General features: G+C 36.1%; 2 long non-coding RNA genes across 3 annotated transcripts in view; one reads left to right on the top strand and one right to left on the bottom strand.

Moving 5' to 3' along the window:
- The window catches only part of LOC137637582 (uncharacterized), a 29,984-nt gene extending 27,886 nt beyond the window's left edge, over positions 1 to 2,098 (top strand). The window contains exon 4 of one of the 2 annotated variants that reach the window (XR_011043719.1): positions 1,829 to 2,098. This is a non-coding gene — a long non-coding RNA (uncharacterized lncRNA). The remainder of the gene's footprint in view (positions 1 to 1,828) is intronic. The other variant, XR_011043718.1, reaches the window with a different exon arrangement.
- Positions 2,099 to 5,158: 3,060 nt separating this feature from the next.
- On the bottom strand, positions 5,159 to 23,007 carry LOC137637575 (uncharacterized). Its single transcript, XR_011043717.1, has 3 exons — positions 22,892 to 23,007; positions 12,128 to 12,246; positions 5,159 to 5,570 (listed from the first exon to the last, which is right to left on the bottom strand). It is a non-coding gene; the product is annotated as an uncharacterized lncRNA (long non-coding RNA).
- Between the last annotated feature and the right edge of the window lie 1,249 nt (positions 23,008 to 24,256).

Genomic DNA, 24,256 nt, shown 5'->3' with positions numbered 1-24,256 from the left:
TTCAGACTCGAGTTTCTCACGTGACCAACATTCAACCTTTCCCTTTTCAATGGCAACCATTCTGACCAAAGTTACTCCTAAAACATACGTTCCTTCAGACTCGAGTTTCTCACGTGACCAACATTCAACCTTTCCCTTTTCAATGGCAACCATTCTGACCAAAGTTACTCCTAAAACATATGTTCCTTCAGACTCGAGTTTCTCACGTGACCAACATTCAACCTCTCCCTTTTCAATGGCAACCATTCTGACCAAAGTTGCTCCTAAAACATACGTTTCTTCAGACTCGAGTTTCTCACGTGACCAAGATTCGACATTTCCCTTTTCAATCACAACCATTCTGACCAAAGTTGCTCCTAAAACATACGTTTCTTCAGACTCGAGTTTCTCACGTGACCAACATTCAACCTTTCTCTTTTCGATCACCTGTTTGCAGAGGTCGATCTCCTACAAATATATTAAAACTCTATTTCACCTTCCCTCCATTCTTCTCTATTCACAGCATCATCCAATTAGCATTCTTCCTTCGTTTCATTTCCAGGCACCATCTCTGCATTTTAGGCAACTTCAACATTACTTCGCCCATTTCTGTAGTAGCCTATATAAAAACAATAATAATAATCTTAAATCCTTCTGAAACACCTACCACCGACTTCACCCTAAATATAAGTACACACTGTCACACTATTCTATCTTATTTCTCTTCCTCTTGTTTTGTTAAAGTTTTTTTCATAGTTTATACGAGATATTTGTTTTAATGTTACTGTTCTTGAGATATTTTTTCTTGTTTCCTTTCGTCACTGGGCTATTTTCTGTGCTGGAGCCCTTGGGCTTATAGCATCCTGCTAGGGTTGTAGCTTAGCAAGTAATGATGATGATAATGATAATAATAATAATAATGATAATAATAATAATAATAAAAGGGTTCTGTTCCTCTGTGTCTTCTCAGAGTAGGGTTCTAGTAGTTAATGATAAAGACTGCTTTCATTACATTGTTTTTAGGATATAGGGACCCAAATATATTTGTTTGAAAATACGATTACTAATTATCAGTATTTCCCCAGTCTGTATTGTACAGTAAACCACATAAATACATATACTGTATCTCACTTGTGATACTATACAAAACTTTACATTTTCCATTATAGACTGTAGTTGACAATCATATAGAATTTTTAATTGGCAATTTATATTCCATTCCAAATGCAGTATAATTTCCAGAACCATATTTTGCACATCGTCGTTCAGTCACACCATAATTTTTTTTCACATGAATCATGGATTTTTCTATACATTCTATTCATCACATTTATGTGTAAAATAGGCTGGTTGTCTTGATATTTAAAGCATAAACAATTATTTTTCTTTCATAAACAATTATTTTTCTTTCATAAACAATTATTTTTCTTTGAGTAAAGTATAAATCTAATCTCAATATATTTATTTATGAATTTTGTCATATTTGGATATTTTATTCCTATACTGCACAATGAATTTTTGATTAAGTCATCTTTCCTAGAAACATCTGGATTTGTCATTGTAGTAATTTATCAGTGTCATTTGGCTAATAATTATGAATCTCATTTCATATGCTTCAAGTAAATGCATGTATAACATTTCCAGTCCATTTGGCTAATTTGCATGTATGATTGCCACTTTGTAAGTTTCTTGTATATATGTTTTGATAACTTTTCCAGGCCACTTGGAAAATTTGCATTTTTTCCCCCATATTCTATGCATAAGTATTCCAGCCCAATTGGCATATAGCCGAGTCACATTTTTTATGTTCCCCATTTCTTATGTCTCAAGTATATGTATAACTTTTCAGAAATGGATGGAATCCTGGTGCTTCCAGCACCGTATTGCCTCTCCTCCGGCCGGCCCGGGAATCAGTCCCAGGCCACCACCAGTGAGGGGTGATCCTGGTCGCTCATTTGTCCCTGGTACCAAAAGGTCTGCAAACCTATCTTCAAAAATTCAAAAACAAAATAGCTAAAGGCAACTCAAGAGGCTAAAATTGACTACTCATTAAACTCTTAATGAACTCTTAAACACCATTGTATGCTGTATCTGTGAGAAACCTTCAAACAAAATAAACCTGTGAATCAATACTTCATTCTTTGAATACAACTTTTTTTTTTGGTATTTTGTGGTTTTGAAAGGAAAGTTTAAAAAATCAATTTTTCTTTTATTTTTCATATTGGAAAAAAACTTGAACATGGGAATAATAGTTTAAAAGTTTAAAAAATCAATTTTTCTTTTATTTTTCATATTGGAAAAAAACTTGAACATGGGAATAATAAAGCCAAATGAATTTAAAGGCAACACTTCAAACAGAAATACAGAATTGAGCAAACTTGAACATTGGAATACAGAGTTGCCGGCAAAAATTAATATGGAATACAGAGTTGCCGGCAAAAATTAATATGGAATACAGAGTTGCCGGCAAAAATGTATTCCATGAGTTGCCGGCAAAAATTAATATGGAATACAGAGTTGCCGGCAAAAATTAATATGGAATACAGAGTTGCCGGCAAAAATTAATATGGAATACAGAGTTGCCGGCAAAAATTAATATGGAATACAGAGTTGCCGGCAAAAATTAATATGGAATACAGAGTTGCCGGCAAAAATGAATAAAGGCAAAAAGATTTAGGGCAAATAAATTTCAAGGCAACACTTCAAACACTGAAATGCAAAGTTGACAGGCAAAAAAAATATGACTTAAAAGCAAGACTTGAACTAAAAGACACAAAGTTGTCATGAAATACACAAAGTTGACCGGCCATTTTTAAAACAGCTTAAGCAGCAAAAAAAAAAAAAAAAAAAAAAGAAAAAAAAATCAAAATTCCTTTTTGAATATAGTTTACGAAGAGTGTCCAGAAACTGCGTTATATAAGCCCTGGATTACCGGCTGAGTTTTTTTTATATGGGGGGGGGCGGCGCTCCTCTTGATGACTCACAGAACTGGCGTGCTCCTCTTGATGGCTCACAGAACTGGCGTGCTCCTCTTGATGGCTCACAGAACTGGGGGCTCTCTCTTCTTGATGGCTCACAGAACTGGCGCTCTCCTCTTGATGACTCACAGAACTGGCGCTCTCCTCTTGATGACTCACAGAACTGGCGCTCTCCTCTTGATGGCTCACAGAACTGGCGCTCTCCTCTTGATGACTCACAGAACTGGCGCTCTCCTCTTGATGACTCACAGAACTGGCGCTCTCCTCTTGATGGCTCACAGAACTGGCGCTCTCCTCTTGATGGCTCACAGAACTGGGGGCTCTCTCTTCTTGATGGCTCACAGAACTGGGGGCTCTCTCTTCTTGATGGCTCACAGAACTGGGGGCGCTCTCCTCTTGATGGCTCACAGAACTGGCGCTCTCCTCTTGATGACTCACAGAACTGGCGCTCTCCTCTTGATGGCTCACAGAACTGGGGGCTCTCTCTTCTTGATGGCTCACAGAACTGGCGCTCTCCTCTTGATGGCTCACAGAACTGGCGCTCTCCTCTTGATGGCTCACAGAACTGGCGTGCTCCTCTTGATGGCTCACAGAACTGGGGGCTCTCTCTTCTTGATGGCTCACAGAACTGGCGCTCTCCTCTTGATGGCTCACAGAACTGGCGCTCTCCTCTTGATGACTCACAGAACTGGCGCTCTCCTCTTGATGACTCACAGAACTGGCGCTCTCCTCTTGATGGCTCACAGAACTGGGGGCTCTCTCTTCTTGATGGCTCACAGAACTGGCGCTCTCCTCTTGATGACTCACAGAACTGGCGCTCTCCTCTTGATGACTCACAGAACTGGCGCTCTCCTCTTGATGACTCACAGAACTGGCGCTCTCCTCTTGATGGCTCACAGAACTGGGGGCTCTCTCTTCTTGATGGCTCACAGAACTGGCGCTCTCCTCTTGATGGCTCACAGAACTGGCGCTCTCCTCTTGATGACTCACAGAACTGGCGCTCTCCTCTTGATGACTCACAGAACTGGCGCTCTCCTCTTGATGGCTCACAGAACTGGGGGCTCTCTCTTCTTGATGGCTCACAGAACTGGCGCTCTCCTCTTGATGACTCACAGAACTGGCGCTCTCCTCTTGACTCACAGAACTGGCGCTCTCCTCTTGATGGCTCACAGAACTGGCGTGCTCCTCTTGATGGCTCACAGAACTGGGGGCTCTCTCTTCTTGATGGCTCACAGAACTGGCGCTCTCCTCTTGATGGCTCACAGAACTGGCGCTCTCCTCTTGATGACTCACAGAACTGGCGCTCTCCTCTTGATGACTCACAGAACTGGCGCTCTCCTCTTGATGGCTCACAGAACTGGGGGCTCTCTCTTCTTGATGGCTCACAGAACTGGCGCTCTCCTCTTGATGACTCACAGAACTGGCGCTCTCCTCTTGATGACTCACAGAACTGGCGCTCTCCTCTTGATGGCTCACAGAACTGGCGTGCTCCTCTTGATGGCTCACAGAACTGGGGGCTCTCTCTTCTTGATGGCTCACAGAACTGGCGCTCTCCTCTTGATGGCTCACAGAACTGGCGCTCTCCTCTTGATGACTCACAGAACTGGCGCTCTCCTCTTGATGACTCACAGAACTGGCGCTCTCCTCTTGATGGCTCACAGAACTGGGGGCTCTCTCTTCTTGATGGCTCACAGAACTGGCGCTCTCCTCTTGATGACTCACAGAACTGGCGCTCTCCTCTTGATGACTCACAGAACTGGCGCTCTCCTCTTGATGACTCACAGAACTGGCGCTCTCCTCTTGATGGCTCACAGAACTGGGGGCTCTCTCTTCTTGATGGCTCACAGAACTGGCGCTCTCCTCTTGATGGCTCACAGAACTGGCGCTCTCCTCTTGATGACTCACAGAACTGGCGCTCTCCTCTTGATGACTCACAGAACTGGCGCTCTCCTCTTGATGGCTCACAGAACTGGGGGCTCTCTCTTCTTGATGGCTCACAGAACTGGCGCTCTCCTCTTGATGACTCACAGAACTGGCGCTCTCCTCTTGATGACTCACAGAACTGGCGCTCTCCTCTTGATGACTCACAGAACTGGCGCTCTCCTCTTGATGGCTCACAGAACTGGGGCTCTCTCTTCTTGATGGCTCACAGAACTGGCGCTCTCCTCTTGATGACTCACAGAACTGGCGCTCTCCTCTTGATGTCTCACAGGACTGCCACTCTCTCCTCTTGAAGGCTCACAGGACTGCCACTCTCTCCTCTTGATGGCTCACAGGACTGGCGCTCTCACCTCTTGATGGCTCACAGGACTGGCGCTCTCACCTCTTGATGGCTCACAGGACTGGCGCTCTCACCTCTTGATGGCTCACAGAACTGTCACTCTCTCCTCTTGATGGCTCACAGGACGGACTGCCACTCTCTCCTCTTGATGGCTCACAGGACGGACGGACTGCCACTCTCTCCTCTTGATGGCTCACAGGAAGGACTGCCACTCTCTCCTCTTGATGGCTCACAGGACTGGTGCTCTCACCTCTTGATGGCTCACAGGACTGGCGCTCTCACTTCTTGATGGCTCACAGGACTGGCGCGCACACTGCTATCGAAGCTCATTCCTGTGAATAATAAAAGTTGAATTAGTACTGTCGTATATTTCATGTGTAACATGTTTTACATGAAACAATTCCTGTCTGATGAAATTTTACTAGAGACAAGACAAAATATCCCTTCTTTCTCCGTTGAAGTCACACCCAAGTCCAAATTGGTGATATCGACGGACTCAAGTCCGTCCATGTCACTCATTTGGACTTTAATACTAACCAATCGAGTCTTCATTTTCCTTTTCGTGGCTAGAATTATTTACTTAAACAATATATACGAAATAAAAATAAGGAAAACTTTTAACCCTAACTCTCAGACAATATAACATGATAGACCTTGACATGATCAGTAAGGTAAATTCTGAGAGCTTCGAGTCAATTATTTCTCTAAAATAAACCCTGATCAGTATGTCAAATTCTAAGATCTTTGAGTCAAACAATTATTTCTTTAAACTAAGTATAAAACTATTATTTAAAAGAAAAAATGGTATTATCGTTGAAATTGAATAAGGGACAAATTACCACATATAAAACCAACAATCAAAACATATGAAGAATGAGATTCAATGGAAATTCAACATATAAATTTTGACTTGAATGAATAAAAAAATGCTGGCATGGAGAAAATAAATTTAGATAGGAACTTAGGAGAAGAGTAGAGAGAGGCGGAATCAAAAATTGGACATGAATAGAGAGGGGGAACAAATATTGGACATGAATATTCAAGGGAAGCAAAAAATCGGGCATGAATAAAGGGAGGGAAAAAGAATTTGGACATGAATATACAGTACATGGGGAACAAAAATTGGACATGAATATTCAGGGGGGAAAATTGGACATGAATATTCAGGACAACAAAAAATTGGACATGAATATTCAAGGGGAACAAAAAAATGGACATAAATTGAGAGGGGTAACTTGTAACTGCACATGAATAGAGACGTGGAACTTATAATTGGAGATGAATAACAAGCAAGAACCAAATTTTGGACATGAATAGAGCTACAGACAAACAAATTAGGCATACACAGTGCTTTTTCAGTGAAAGAATTGTAAAGTTTTCAAATTGCTACTTAAGCATAAAGGCTTAAGGGAATAAAAAACACACTTTTAATACGAGGGATAAAGTCAGTAAGACCCCAATTTGAAATGAAAGAGTAAAAAGAAAACATTTGAATTGAGAGAGAGAGAGAGAGAGAGAGAGAGAGAGAGAGAGAGAGAGAGAGAGAGAGAGAGAGAGAGAGAGAGAGAGCATCAAGCACTACCAACGAGTCAGATAACAAGGTCAAGCCTTATAATTTCACAATAGAATCCTGCATTCGTAATTTCAAAAACTCCAGAGGCAACTTTTCAGACATACTACAAAGAGCTAAGCAGTTTGAAGAGACAGTACGTTCCTATCCCCATATAAAATCATAACCTATAATGACCCTACTGTCAAAATCATATTAATAACCCTGCCCTAAAAAATATAAAATTACCACAGCCTTTAAAATCAACATCGAATTACCCTGCCCTCAAAATGAACAGAATGAATTTGCCTAGCCGATCGTGATTGACTGACATTAGGGATTATTAATTCAAAATGCCCATCGCCTATATCATTCTAATAAAAAAAATAATGAATAAAAAATTGTTTCGAATCCCAACAACATTAGAGGAACAAAATTTGCGTATAATTACCATCCAAAAGTCTACCAGCATTAAAATTGTGTTCTTTAAGGTACCGGAATCGAAGACTGTGTGGAATTTTATAAACAGAACGTAAGGATTGAGACACACAGGGTCATCCAGAGAGGCAAGTCAAAGAATATAGTTAACTAGATTAACCTTGCTTAGGAAATCCTTGCATTGTTTGAGGCGCTAATATCGAAAGGCTTTGAGAAGGCAGACGTGTCTCATATTAAATACCAGGTAGTAAACGCGTTCACTTTGAGCTAACAGTAATCCCATGATAATTACAAGAGTTCCCATTGAAACAATGCAGGAGTATCGTAAGCGTGGCTACAATTATCAATAACAAGTGGCCAACTTGAGAGAGAGAGAGAGAGAGAGAGAGAGAGAGAGAGAGAGAGAGAGAGAGAGAGAGAGAAATCCAAGGGTGATATTCAACACCTGCCAGATTCCAAATTTTCTTATAACGTTAATCAACAAAGAACTTTGCTAAACACTGTCAAGTTAAGATATTTTCAGTAACCGAGAGAGAGAGAGAGAGAGAGAGAGAGAGAGAGAGAGAGAGAGAGAGAGAGAGAGATCCAAGGGTGATATTCAGTACACACCTGCCAAAGATTCATAAGTTCAAATTTGCAAGTCTTTTTATGGTTTATATATGAAATATCTGTTTTAATGTTGTTATTGTTTTTAAAGAAATTTAATTTCAATTGTTCAATACTTCTCATAGTTCATTTATTTCCTTTCCTCACTGGACTGTTTTTCCCTGTTGAAGCACATGTGCTTAAAGCATCTTGCTTTTCCAACTAAGGTTCTAGCTCAGCTAATAATAATAATAATAATAATAATAATAATAATAATAATAATAATAATAATAATAATAATAATAATAACAGTGCAAAGATCTGTAACCAATGCCTACAGTACACCGCGCGAGTTCCAACGACAGCAGTAATTTTTGTATTCCTAATAGCAGTAGTGATTCTGTAAAAGCAGTTCATAACTAAAACCAACACAGAGAGAGAGAGAGAGAGAGAGAGAGAGAGAGAGAGAGAGAGAGAGAGAGAGAGAGAGAGAGAGAGAGAGAGAGAGAGAGAATCTACATTAAATACTTGAAAGGCCTTCGATTTTCAGTATCAAAGTCTAAACATACATAACATTTCGTTTAGTAAAATGTATGCATAAACTGGAGACATAGCCATCTAGTATTTTGCTGTGAATATATAAAATAATTTACTAATATAAAATGCTAATTATATCTTTTGACAGAGAGCCGGCAGAAATCCTGGTTTGGACTAGTTTTCTGTTTCGCCAAAAGGTAGTTCGAGGGAAGAGGTCAGTTCAAGCTAGAAGGGGACAAGAGAGACACAAGCATCAGAGAGTGAATCCTGCGTGGAACTTGCCAGTAACCTTATGGAGTGTTTGAGAGTTAATTTGTGATCAGTGTATTCTGTTGTTATACCTAAATACATCTAGATTTGACTGTTAAAAATACTCGATTGTGGACTGACAGTAGATAATCTAACATTCATTTGAGTTGTATGAGTATTTTATTATTGGTTTTGCTTTATTCACTTTGTAACCAAAATCCTTATGAAGGGATATTTATTTCTATTTACATTTAAAACTGTAAAGAAATCGATAAATATATTAATTGAAATGGTTTAATGTGTTTTGTAACCTTACTGGCTGTGTAATCAAAGCTGTTCTAAAACTAATATTGAAACTTGAGATTTCCTTATAACACGACAAACTTTATCAATAAATTATAACTAAAAACTGACTAGAGAAAACTGTTAATATGGTTTTTTAAACATTTGGTTTTATTTAACCCATAAATTTCTCCATTGTGTTAGAAAAATACAAATGAAACTGGTGGTATTAAGAAATGAGGACCAAAATGTTACCCAAAATGTCAATAGTAGAAAAGTAACTGCAAATTTTCAAAGTAAAACTAACTGCAAATTTTCAAAGTAGAAAAGTAACTGCAAATTTTCAAAGTAGAAAAGTAACTGCAAATTTTCAAAGAAGAGAAGTAACTGCAAATTTTCAAAATAAAAAAGTAACTACAAATTTTCAAAGTAGAAAAGTAATTGCAAATTTTCAGCAAATTTTCATAGTAAAAGAGTAATTGCAAATTTTCAGCAAATTTTCAACAAAGAAAAGTGTGTGATAAATATGTAACTACAAACTTTCAAAGTGGAAAAATTTGTAACTATAAATTTTCAAAATAGAAAAGTGTATAACTACAAAGCTATGAATAACCACAAAACTCTTGAAAAGTAAACCTCAACACTAAATATGATTAAAAATATAATGGCTGTGGTAAATGGAGAAAATTCCTCAAATCGAGACAATTTTGATTATAGCAGAATTAAATGTACCTAAACATATTTGTAATTTTGTAAAGTTAAATGTACACGGGTATTTATTTCAGAGAAATGTATTGGTCTGTGTACCCAAACGCTTTGACTTCTATAACTAGTTAGATTTTCGTGTCAGGGAACTGGCAGGAATTCCAGAGTGGACTAGTTTTTGGACAAGCTGAAAGGGGTAGGGGGGGGGGGAGGTTTAGTCAGAAGGTTGTAAGGTTGAAAGGTTGTAAGTCAGAAGGTTCTAAGTCCCTGAGGAAACAGGTAGCTAAGAGAACACTAGTGTAATGTCTGCGAGGGCTTTTCAAGAATTTTACTTGTGTCCATTGTATTTTATTTTATTGGGAATTACCATAAATACAATATAAAAAAAAAGTTGTCCTGCATATAATGGATAATATAAACAAAGTGTCTATTTTCCCTCCTTGTGTATTATAACGTATACAAATCAAGCATTACAATATTAAGAAGCAAATTAATAAACTCGTTTAAAACAGCTTCGTTTCCCAGAATCACACAAAAACTATATATAGAAGAAATTAACTAGAAAAAAATAAAAATGAAAATTTGAATAAAGCCTCAATATAAAGATTTCAGTATCCTTAATGTTACCCAAACAATGACAAAAATAAGGAGAAGTGAACTTGAACTATGAAAGACTACAAAAGAAATCTTAAGTCATGAAGTAATAATAAAAATAGGGGAAAATTATCGAGCAATTAACTTTTCAGGATTAATATAAACAAGAAAAACACTTAAACAAGAATAACAGAAAGAAACCAAACAGATAAATAAATAAAAAAAATAAAAACAAATAGGAGAGAATAGAATAGAATTAATGCTACGTTTCGGCTATTAAAGGTTGCGTTGTCATTTACTTAGATTTCTTTCCATTGTAGTTTTGTTTATTTATTTGAAATGTGTATTTTCTATTACTATTATTATTATCATTACTTGCTAGGCTAAAACCGTAGTTGGAAAAGCAGGATGCTATAAGCTCAGGGGCTCCAACAGGGAAATAGCCCAGTGAGGAAAGGAAACGAGGAAAAATTAAATATTCTAGGAACATATAGGAGGAATAGAAATTGTTTTTCATATCTTTAAGCGATTTTTCAATAAGCTCATTGTAACATGTACATTTCTACTCGCCAAAAAAACAAAATAAAAAAATACATTTACAGGCCCAATGAATCGGCTTAATTCCTACAGATTATGCCGTCATAAATCTATGAGATAAAAAATATATTAAATCTTGATAAAAATTTTAGAAATGAAAAACCTATAATAAATCAAATTTAAATATTACCTATTAAACCTCTGCTGCTTACAACATTAAAATCTTAAAAACAAAAAACTCGAAATCGGATGAAGTTTTCTGACCAAAACAGATTTTTTTTTTAAACAGTACATCCACAAAATATATTTTGAACAGCAAAGCCAAACGTGAACACATATGAGAGAGAGAGAGAGAGAGAGAGAGAGAGAGAGAGAGAGAGAGAGAGAGAGAGAGAGAGAGAGAGAGAGAGAGAGGGGGGGTTTCTTTTACATATTAGGATAAGCATAATACACAAAATAGCGTAACAATTAAGATAAAGCATCTTCATTCGTACGACAACTTCGCTCAAAGAGGAAAACTCATTTTTTTTGTGAGTATTGAAAACCATGAAGCAATTTTTTTATGACATACGAAATCTTATTAAAATCAAGGACAATGAAAATCCTCTTTTAATAAACAGACAGAAACTCGATCCTACTACACCAACATACAAAACTAAGCAATTTAGTCATTTGGTATTGTCAATAATGTCACAACCGAAAATTCAGGCTACACTTTCTTTGTCTTGCAAGGCTTAAAAAAAATGCTACATATATAAAGTGAACTATAGACTACAATAGGAAAAGAATGGCCCTGCAAATCACATCTTGAAATAGACCTCAAAATAAGAGGATCTATAGACATTATATTTTTTGTACAGCTGGAATTTCTCTATAGATAAGAACATATCATTAAGGGGGCGAAAGATGGTAAAAAAAAAATCTTGGAAAAGGTCTGATACACTCCTACGTCAAACTGGAATACCATAAGGAATGCAGAGAAATGACGATGAATACGTCTAATGAGAGAGAGAGAGAGAAGAGAGAGAGAGAGAGAGAGAGAGAGAGAGAGAGAGAGAGAGAGAGAGAGAGAGAGAGAGAGAGAGAGAGTCATCCTTTGAGATAAAAAAAACGTAACACTAAATTCAATTAGATAATTAGCTAACACAAAGAATATATATATATAAATTACCTCCATTCCCACACCCACTGCAATAGACACTATCATTTTCCACCAAAAATTTCCCACAGAAAAATATTGACTTAAATGATATGATTACATGAACATTAAATTGTCTAAATACTTAAATCCACGCATTGGATATCCCTAAGTATACAACAAGTCTTTTGATAGTTTATGAATAAAATAACCAGTAAAAGATACCATCTAAATATAAAGGATTATATTAAAACTTTAGTTTTCAAAATACTTACTGTCTATATTTTGATCAGTCTCTTCTTAATGCCTGCTGTAGGTGGCTCCAGGACCGATCAGACAGCGCCCAGCACCCTTTTATGGTCCTGCTATTTGGGCTGGTTATGTCGACCAATGTCTGAAAGAACAAATCAAGATGTTAAAAGGACCAAGAACGGATTTTTAATACTTTAAGTCTAACAACGAAATATTATGAAGAAAATAACCTATCGCTGTGTGTGTTGAAGGTATGGTTTTGAATCTCTCTCTCTCTCTCTCTCTCTCTCTTCTCTCTCTCTCTCTCTCTCTCTCTCTCTCTCTCTCTCTCTCTCTCTAACGAACTGTTTGCTAATTGCTTAAGGCTGTCACACCACCTACTCTAGATAATATCTTTATTGCGACTATAAATTGATTTAATTGTAGGCAATGAATTTCTTTTAAGGCGTCAACACAACTTCAAATCAAACTTGAACAATACGAGAGAGAAAACTGATTATCCTCTCCCAATCTATTTTGTCTTCAGCTGTTTCAATTTTTCCTCCTCTTCATACTTTACCCTATAGATTTGCAAAAAAAATTACACGAAAAAAAAAGCAACAATTTATCACAAAAGGCAGATAAATGAAAATAAAAAAGGCGAAACCCATAACAACACTCAGGGGTCTGGAACGGAGCGATAGATTTCTGAATGCGCATCAAAGCTTGCGACCACTCTTTGCAGTCTGGGGCAAAAGGGTACAACTCCTTTTATTACGAGACACATTCTAAGCTCTTTTGCAAATACTCGATTGTGGCCTGACAGTAGATAATCTAACATTCATTTGAGTTGTATGAGTATTTTATGATTGGTTTTGCTTTATTCACATTGTAACCAAAATTCTTATGAAGGGATATTTATTTCTATTTACATTTAAAACTGTAAAGAAATCGATAAATATATTAATTGAAATGGTTTATTGTGTTTTGTAATCTTACTGGCTGTGTAATCAAAGCTGTTCTAAAACTAATATTGAAATTTTAGGTTTCCTTATAACACGACGAACTTTATCAATAAATTATAACTAAAAACTGACTAGAGAAAACTGTTTATATGGTTTTTTAAACATTTGGTTTTATTTAACCCATAAATTTCTCCATTGTGTTAGAAAAATACAAATGAAACTGGTGGTATTAAGAAATGAGGACCAAAATGTTACCCAAAATGTCAATAGTAGAAAAGTAACTGCAAATTTCCAAAGTAGAAAAGTAATTGCAAATTTTCAAAGTAGAAAAGTAACTGCAAATTTTCAAGTAGAAAAGTAATTGCAAATTTTCAAAGTAGAAAAGTAATTGCAAATTTTCAAAGTAGAAAAGTAACTGCAAATTTTCAAAGTAGAAAAGTAACTGCAAATTTTCAAAGTAGAAAAGTAACCGCAAATTTTCAAAGTAGAAAACTAACAGCAAATTTTCAAAGTAGAAAAGTAACTGCAAATTTTCAAAGTAGAAAAGTAACTGCAAATTTTCAAAGTAGAAAAGTAATTGCAAATTTTCAAAGCAGAAAAGTAACTGCAAATTTTCAAAGTAGAAAAGTAACAGCAAATTTTCAAAGTAGAAAAGTAACTGCAAATTTTCAAAGTAGAAAAGTAATTGCAAATTTTCAAAGTAGAAAAGTAACTGCAAATTTTCAAAGTAGAAAAGTAACTGCAAATTTTCAAAGCAGAAAAGTAACTGCAAATTTTCAAAGTAGAAAAGTAACTGCAAATTTTCAAAGTAGAAAAGTAATTGCAAATTTTCAGCAAATTTTCATAGTAAAAGAGTAATTGCAAATTTTCAGCATAATTTTCAACAAAGAAAAGTGTGTGATAAATATGTAACTACAAACTTTCAAAGTGGAAAAATTGTAACTATAAATTTTCAAAATAGAAAAGTGAATAACTACAAAGCTATGAATAACCACAAAACTCTTGAAAAGTAAACCTCAACACTAATTATGATTAAAAATAAAATGGGCCGGTAAATGGAGAAAATTCCTAAAATCGAGACAATTTTGATTATAGCAGAATTAAATGTACCTAAACATATTTGTAATTTTGTAAAGTTAATGTACACTAGTATTTATTTAAGAGAAATGTATTGGTCTGTGTACCCAACGCTTTGACTTCTATAACTAGTTAGTTTTTCGTGTCAGGGAGCTGGCAGGAATTCCAGAGTGGACTACTATGAGATTCAGGGCCTCTGTAACACGGTTTTTTCGCAATAACTTTTTTTTCTATGAATTTCATAAATATAACGCTTATTCAGAATGCACATTATATCTACACATAAATTTTGACTATATTCTGCATTACGTAGGTTAAATAAATTTGGTACTTTATTAAGTAAAAGTGACGATTTTTGAAGACGGGCCAACTTACTCAGAGAAAAGGTTTCGAACGCACTCGTTACGTAACTTATGACGGCATTTCTTCTCTCTTTCTCGATCGATGATTGGTTATACGTAACGAAGGCTATACCTCTGCCAACAATAACACAAAAGTGTAAATAAAAGCAAAGCAGTACACCTTTATGAACTCTGAAACCTCTCCACTGAGAATTGTCATAATGAACAAACGAACAAAATATGTTAATAAATACAAAAACACTTCGATTATTTGTCTAACTCCCAAAATAAGTTTCCTAAGAAATTACCGTCTACTTTATAGGTCACAATCAGATTGACAAAGTGTATGGAATAGTTGGTAATTTTCAAAAAAGTAGTAGACCAGCTTGATTTGATAACTGCTATATCCAATGTCAAGCAATTTTTATTCATTGTCTATCTACCTACCTATTTACTGTAAAAAAAATAGATAGCCGGTACTGTATTTTTCGCTTTAAACCTTCACCAATAATTATCGTCAGAATGATGACTTCGTGAGACTCCACCCACTTTGGCCTCGTTATGAATCAGGATAACACTGAAGGCTATCATGGGCATTGTTGGATCAGAAATTCAAATTCTGGCTATAAAAACTCCTTTCTCGAGTAGTTGTAAGAAGTGCTAAATGATCCTCAATGATCCCAGCAGTTGGCCTAAACGTTTAATTCATGCATACTACTGTTGCGGCAGTACTGCTACAGTAGTATTACTACGCCAGCACTGATACCCCACCAACATCTATGTATTGTTCCGCCATTCATAAGTCTTTGTCATGTTTTTTCACTGTGCAATAAGCCATGGCCTCCTCAGAAATTAAGTTTAACATTAGATGATAGGTTATTTCATTAAGCTGACAAATTATGGCAACTGGGTATGTTATTGCTGACAATGAAGCTAAAGATAAAGTATGGTATCATTCCTTCATTGCATTATCATCTTTACTACTATTTGTTTTGCTACATGTAGTAAATATTTTAAAGGAATAAATGAATTATGTTCACGTTACTTCTATAGATTCCCATTAGATGTACAAATAAAACTCCTAAAACTATTCATGATTTATTTACAAAAATGCAGTCATGCCCAAAACATACGGCCTAAGAAGAAGAAAAAAAATTATATCGGATGATCCGTTGGTCTGATGGAGATTTTAGCACAAAAATCTTATTTTAACAAAAAAAGTTATATAAAGACTGTTTACACACAATCTCTCTCTCTCTCTCTCTCACTCTCTCTCTCTCCTCTCTCTCTCTCTCTCTCTCTCTCTCTCTCTCTCTCTCTCTGGTGGCATAGTGAATAGTTAATGGAAATGTTCAAAAGCCTGAATGACATTACAAGTATTATAATCATGTTACGCTAAATACAAATCAGACCATAAACATTGGATTTAAACTAGAAACTGAATAATTACCTATTCAGGCTATAATAGATATGGCCAAGTGGTTTCTCATGACTGTATAAAGTTGCAATTCGTAAGACAAATACAGGTTTGCAACCACGGGGGCAATTCCAAATCCTGTAGCCATTCTTGACTGTTATGGGTTTCAGAGCAGATGGAAGAAGGTGAATGGGTGTCTGGTGGATGGGCGGGGCAAAATTTTGTCCAAAGGTGTTTACATTGCTTACGTAATGAATGTTTTCGACTCTTGGCTCGGTATCACTGGCCATGGCGTTGGCTGGATCATTTTTACTCTATAAAAATTAAAACCATCGGGTTTAGGTTATTGATAATGCTGACAAAATTTGTGTGTGGTTGTAAAATATACATATGTCAACTTTCAGCTACACCCGATGCTTTGATAAGGAGCAAAGTCCAAAAAACCGTGTTACAGAGGCCCTGAATCTCATAGTAGTAAACATAACTTTCTTTTACTAACCGATATGATTTGTTTACGTTTTAGATTTTCAGTAAGTAGACAGAGATTAGATTATGATGTCGGGAGGAGAGAGAGAGAGAGAGAGAGAGAGAGAGAGAGAGAGAGAGAGAGAGAGAGAGAGAGAGAGAGAGAGAGAGAGATTGATTCTACCTCTGTCAGTGAATGGCATACAATTGCATGAAGGCCTTTTTACTTTCAAACAAGTAAGGCCCAATTCAGTTATTTCATTTAACATATAACTTTCAACGTTTTGGGCCAAAGACAAAGACATGTTTGTATGAACGTACCTAACGATAAGGTAAATAAGAGGAAAGACTTATGGTTTAAAGGTTTAAAGGCCGCTCATGAATGGCAGAGGCAAGGGACAGTGACATTGCCCCAGCAATCAGGACAATTCCCTAGAGACTGACCATATATTATATGATCAGCGCCCAAGCCTCCTCTCCACCCAAGCTAGGACCAGGGGAGGGCCAGGCAGTGGCTGCTAATGACTCAGCAGATAGACATATAGGCTCCTCCAAACAACCCAACCTTAGCTTACAAGGTGGTAAGGTTGCAGACACTAATGGCACTAACGAGTCTGAGCGGGACTCGAACCCCTGACTGGCAAACACCAGGCAGAGACGTTACCAATCAGGCCACTTTAAAACACTTTCCAATTAAAGATTGTCTTCAATATGGTCTCTCTCTCTCTCTCTCTCTCTCTCTCTCTCTCTCTCTCTCTCTCTCTCTCTCTCTCTCTCTCTCTCTCCTCTCTCTCTCGCTCTCTCGCTCTCTCTCTCTCTCTCTCTCTCTCTCTCTCTCTCCTCTCTCTCTCTCTCTCTCTCTCTCTCTCTCTCTCTCTCTCTCAAAAGCACAGTAAATAACCTACCCCCTGACATGGCGTTTTTTTTCAGGAATTCTATAAATACAATGAAATATGAACATTATAATCTAGTGCCCCTTGCGCTTTCAAGTTTTTACATAACAGTTAATCCCTGAAAGTGTCATTACTCTACATTTAAAATTGAAGCCAAGAAGCTGCTCACAAACATACAAACACAAACAGGTTGTAAAACATAACCTCCTACTTCGATGGCGGAGGTAATTATTTGTGAAAATTATCCACAAATACGTAAATCAACATAAAATATAATTAATGATTTGCAAAGATACTAAAATCATAATGAAACTATAAAGTAACGGTTGATAGATCGTAGATCGACGGCCTTTTCACCGAAGAAAATTCTATTAACTAATCGCATAATAAATTCATAAATTGCATCCAGATGAATCATATGTATATTAATCATAAAACATAAAGAAAATGAAGAAAATATTGTAAAAATAAATGTGGAGGAAGAAAATGAGATATACACCCCTACTCTGAGCAGCCAGTTAAAAGACACTCCCACCTCACCCCAACTGTGAGCAACAATGGAGGGGTGACCATGTAATACAAAGAGCGTTACACCCCTACTCTGAGCGGCCAGTTAAAGACACTCCCAACCTCACCCCAACTGTGAGCAACAATGGAGGGGTGAGGGGTTGACTAATATAGCTCTTTAAAAGGTCATAGGTCACACTGGCCCATATAGACCTTTAATATCAACAGGGGGAACTCTTTAATAGACAAAAAAGTCAATCTAGAGGTCACATATTTGTCTGTAATTATAATTCTACGTTAATTATTCCCAGTAAATGCAACGGAATTAGCCAAATGAGCAACACGTAGACTAAACGAAAATAAAAGGAAATATACGAACTAACAAAAGACGACGTTAGTTGACCTTGCCAGTGAATAAAAAAAAAGGTCTATATAAATATTCCAGAACAAGAGGGGCACTCAGTAGAGAGCAGACCTCTGCTGCAGCAGCTTATTTCTCAACCTTGACCTTTGACCTTATGTATTAATTGGCGTGGATTTTCATACACTCATATATGAACCAAGTTTGAAGTCTGTGTGACAACAATGTCCAAATTTATGGCTAATTACACGAATTGGACATTTTGCTTGACCGTGAAAATGACCTTTGACCTTGAACTTCCAAACCTCAATCATTTCCAGCTTTTTACATAAAAGTTAATCCCCGCAAGGTTCGTTACGATTAAAATTGTGGCCAGTAAGCTATTTACAAACACAAACACACACACACACACACACAAACAAGGGGTAAAACATAACCACCTTCCAACTTCGTTGTCGGAGGTAATAAATTAAACGGAAAGAATAAGTCATTCTTCAGCACATTTCAATCTAGCGGTTTTCAAAATCAAGACATTCAAATGAACGTAAATCTGAAGTTTTATTGACTTTAATTATAAAGAAAAAAGTAAATAGCAACAAAGTAGCAACTGAAATGGCTCTTGTAAAGATGAACGAATTCCATTTTCACGTCATAAATAGGGAACCCAGTTTACCAAATGTCAAGAAAAAACGAACCCAATTTCTCACATGTAAAGAAAAACGAACCCAGTTATCCTCACGTTAAAAATAACGAACCCGGTGATGGCTGGGTTTGCTAATCTTGACAAGATCCAATAGATTTTGCCAGTTTCAATTTGTATGTTGTTACTCGCAATTACTCAAGTAAAGTCGGCCTGTTGGTCGCTAACTAGATTTTTTATCGAATACAAGAACATTGTTTACACCAAGTTTAATGTTTCCTTTGACAAATTATTTTATAAAACTAGGTAAGTCAACATACTCCCCACCCGTGTAAGGTACACAAACCTCACACCAGAATCCTGGGGGATTTACCCTAAAATCCTAGGGGATTTATCCACGAATCCTGGGGATTTATCACAAAATCTGGGGTACTTACCACAAAACACTGGTGATTTACCCCCAAACCCTGAAGGATTTATCGCCGAATCCCGTGGGGGATTTACCCGAAAAAACTAAGGGGAGATTTACCCCAAAAAGAGGAAATTTACCCCCAAAATCCTGGGGGGGGGGAGATTTACCTGAAAAAACCTGCGGGGAGATTTACCCCAAAAAAGAGGAAATTTACCCAAAAATCCTGGGGGGATTTTACCCAAATTTACTTGGGGATTTAACCCGAAAATTGGGGGAGTTAAAACCATGAATCCTTGGGGATTTAACACGAATCCTGGAAAATTTAGCCACAACCTGGGAGAATTTAAGTCCGAACCATTGGGATTTAAGCCCAAATCCTTAGGGATTGAACTGCAAATCCTTGTGGATTTAGTTACGAATCCTGGGACTTTATCATGAATCATGGGGATTTAATCAAGAATCATGGGCGATTTAACCATAATTCTGAGGGATTTAAAACAAATCTTTGGGGGAATTAAGCATGAATTCTTGGAGATTTTAACTCCTAGGGGGATTTAACCAATAATTCTTTGGGGGATTAAGTCCGAATCCTTAGGATTTAACCCACAATCCTAGGAAGATTTAACCACGAACCCTGGGGGATTTAACCCGGAATCCTGCTTGGATTTAACCATGAATCCTGCTTGGATTTAACCATGAATTCTGGTGATTGAACCGGCGTTTCTTTGTTTTAGCAATCACCACAGTAGAACTTCAATACCAAATATGATTATCTTCCCTAAAACGTAATGGTTTCTGACACTTAAGACACTGAACACTCAAAGGTAACACAGAATGTTGACAGAAAAAATCCTAAGCATATTTTGCATGTTCGGGATATGCACCACCATGATATTTGCCTATAACCCAAAAATAATCGAGCTCACAAGAGTCACACAACTGCATTTCACTATCCATACCTTTAAACTGATGGCGGAAAAGAAAATCCTTGGTCTGTTGGAACTGTATTGTTTTCTGATTGGTTAACAATGAAAACGTCATAGATTGACAGCCAGTTCCGTAAAGTGTGACAATTGACGTCATCATCTCTTTAACGAGGACCAACCAAACCATAGTATTTTGGAGAGAATCGGGTATGTTTGTAAATGGCAGTTGCAGATTGGCTAATTGTCGAAACAGTGGCCTCAAGCGCCTGTCTTCGAATGGCAAAACGTCAAAAGTATTACGTAATTCCAAAAATGTTTGTTATTGGCTGAAATCAATAAGAGTTAAGCCACAAAAGATGAAACAGGTGATTTGAGTGGTTGATGATAAACTAATGAACAAACTCAGGATACTGATGATTGGTGTAGAAGGGAAATATTAAGTCATAAAATTACTTCCAATAACAGAAGTTGAAAGGTGGAGCCAACAACCAAAACAGATTGGTTTTATGAGTACGCATTGAGAAGATAAATTTACCACCTACTTGAATGCGATTTACAGAGCTGCCCGTGCCCATGAAAAGAGTAACATTGGACTTCAACTTTTTCAGGTGAACTCGCTGACGTTTTTCTTGATTTTCATAAGAACAAGGCATTTGCGACAGATAATATTATACAGAAATACTACAAAACACTTCCTTAACACAGTGAACTAAGTTTAAAATACGCTACATTATTAATGTCCATAAATAAAATAATACCGAGAAGGTAAAGTCAATCATTAGGATTTCACCCCCAAATCCTTGGGGTTTTAACCACGAATTCTGGGGGAATTTATCCAAGAATCCTTAGGATTTAAACAAGAGTCCTTAGAGATTTAACCAAAAATTTTGAGCGATTCAACCACGAATCCTAAGGAGATTTAACCATAAATTCTGGGGGGATTTAACCGGTATCCTTGGTGATTTAACCACGAATTCTGTGGGATTTAACCCCGACTCCTGGGGTAAAACTATTTACACCTTACAAAAAAATATTGCAAAACCATTCTTTAACACCACGAAATTTAATAGTTTAACAATGTATTTTTTCGAATGAAGACAAGACATTTTAGGAGAGCAAATCGAGATTGTTGTAAATAAAAAACATCTATAATTGCCTCTGAAAACCTTTTCAAACGAACAGCCGTTTCTCCAAATGGAATTAATGTTTTTACGACGGAAATAAAATGACTATGAAATGGTAACAACAAAATAGAGATTTCAAGATTTTCAAAATAATTGATATCATAAAGCCACACATGGGAGTAAATTTTCAAAAAATTATTATTATTGAATGATTACACAACGTAATTAATTACACCATTTACGATTTAATATATTATTCACACTTAACTACTTAATGACGGTAATATACGCGCATTGTTTAATAATGACTATTATATCAATAGATTACGCCCATAATAGTATTGATTTAAATTACATCAATATAACTATTACATCAGAAAACATTTTTACAACACCATTAATACGTAACTCGAATAACTAACCACTTAGAAATTAATACAACAGTATTATATAAAACAAGTACACAATACAGAACAGTTCACTGTATTGATAAATTAACACAAGTCAGATTAATCATTATAATTAGCATTAAATCAGCACAAAGCGTTTAATGAGCTTATACAAATTGAAAAGGGCAAAACATAACATTTAACTTCAACTCTGATCAATAATGACACTACGGCCTCAAACGCACGCCCCAATCAGCAGTGACTATCTTTCAGTAATATATATAAAACGCTAATTAAATGTACCTGTTTCATATCGTGTCTATGACCTCATAAAATGGCTTACGATGTTTCAATGACTAAACACAGCCCCCACCCCCATCAGCGGTAACAGTAATTAAATGTACGTATTTCATATGTCTATGACCTCATAAAATGGCTTACGATGTTTCAATGACTAAACACAGCCCCCACCCCCTTCAGAGGTAACAGTAATTAAATGTACGTATTTCATATCCATTCTACGACCTCTTAAAATGGCTGACGATGTTTCAATGACTATACACAAGACATAATCGAAGCAACCCTTAAGGATTGGGGATACCTTATCGTGGTGAAAGGGTTTGCTTATCGCCATGATCAGCAAAGCTGCGCTGGTCAGGGACACCTATACTAGTTTAGTTTTCTCCGAGAGCAGAAAAAAAAAAATTCTACTATTATCACCAATCAGTGCTGGCCAGCGTGATGATGAAAAGTAGTCAAAACCAGGCATGAATAAAGGCATGTCTGAAGCCTTCGTCCTGCACTGGACTAGAAAAGGTCACATTAATATATATATATATATATATATATATATATATATATATATATATATATATATATATAATATATATAATATATAATATATAATATATAATATATAATATATAATATATAAATATATAATATATATATATATATATATATATATATATATATATATATATAATAATATATATATATAATATATATATATATATATAATATATAATATATAATATATATATATATATATATATATATATATATATATATATATATATATATATATATATATATATACATATATATAAACAAATGTAGCAGTCTCCAGTCCACAGCCGGACAAAAGCCTCAGACATAGTCTTCGATTATGTCTTGGGTTTGGCAAATTTTCATCATAAATTTTGCATTTTAATCAAACCAACGTCATCTTATTAAAAATAAAATGGCCATTTTTTTTTATAGATTTAATAACAACTATGTATAATCTTACCAATTAATGTATATGTAAATATCAGGAACCAACACTCAAGTGACCTTCACACCTTCAGGGTTTGTAGGGAAATGCTCTGAAAACCAAAGAATTTCCCTCGGCCAATCAAAGGCCTCCAACAGAACCCCTTTGTAAGCCAGTCTCTCATTGGCTTAAACTTTCGTTCTTTGGGTAAGATGCTTAGAAACTGTCCTACTATTGGCTGGAGTCTTCCAGTCAATTTTGATTCCAGAGGGTATATACACAACAAATTATTTTTCGTACAGTGACATATTAAACAATATATTTGACATAAACAAATACTAAATTTATGTAAATTAATATGCAAACTGGAAATTTGGTGAAAAGCAAAATTTAGATTTATGTTAAACGTGAAATTCAAAAAGAATGAAAGACCTTCTTGGCTAACAGGCAAACAAGGTGGTTTGTTCTTCCAAAGACAGATTCTGTATCTTGCATACAGTCAGTCGTTGGCTGTAATCACTCTCTGAAATAACTTCAGTACTTTTGAGCCAACGAATTTAAAGAATGTAACAATATTAATATGTTTTATAGTACAGTTTTGCTGGTCATGGCAATACACAATCTCTCTCACAACGTTAAGGGATCTTCGCTCAGAAAGGGAGATACACATCATAATGAATTAACCCAGAGCCATGAAACCGATTGCTGAACAGCAATAGCTATAACTCCTGAACTGAATGTTTTATTATTGAAGAGCATATAAATAACAAGACAAAGCTCTAAAACAGACGTGCAACCAATTTAAAATATCTACGAATCTATGTATTTTCTTTTAATCGTATCAAACACTGAACTACTATACTATTCCTTTGAATAGTATATAGCAAATTTATATCTGAACTGAAGGATTAATTTTTACAGAAGGTGTCACAGAGAATAATAAATTATCCCAAATATGGTGTCTATATTATTATTATTATTACTTGCTCAGATACAACCATAGCTGGAAAAGCAGGATGCTATGAACCGATACTATCTTGGAATTGATTTTAGGTATGGTTTGGTTTTGGTTTGATGGTTTAGTCTGGTTTGGTTTGAATTGGTATTAGTTTGGCCTGGTTTGGTTTTTGTTTGGTTTATGGTTGTTTTTTTTTTTTGGGGGGGGGTTTGGTTTTGGTTTGTGTTGGGTTGGATTGGGTTTGGTTTGGTTTTAGTTTGGCCTGGTTTAATTTTTGTTTGTATTGTTTTAGTTGTTTTTTTTAGGGGGGGTGGTTTGGTTTTGGTTTGTATTGGGTTTGGTTTGGTTTTCATTTAGGTTTTGGATGTGGCTTTGGTTTGGTTTGGTTTTTGTTTGGTTTTGGGGCGGTTTGATTTAGCCTATGGTTTTGGTTTGGTTTGGTT

Source organism: Palaemon carinicauda, chromosome 3 (genome assembly GCF_036898095.1).
Source record: "Palaemon carinicauda isolate YSFRI2023 chromosome 3, ASM3689809v2, whole genome shotgun sequence".
NCBI classification, from domain to species: domain Eukaryota; kingdom Metazoa; phylum Arthropoda; class Malacostraca; order Decapoda; family Palaemonidae; genus Palaemon; species Palaemon carinicauda.
Note: the sequence above shows the minus strand (reverse complement) of the source record. Positions and strands in the feature narration are given on the sequence as shown.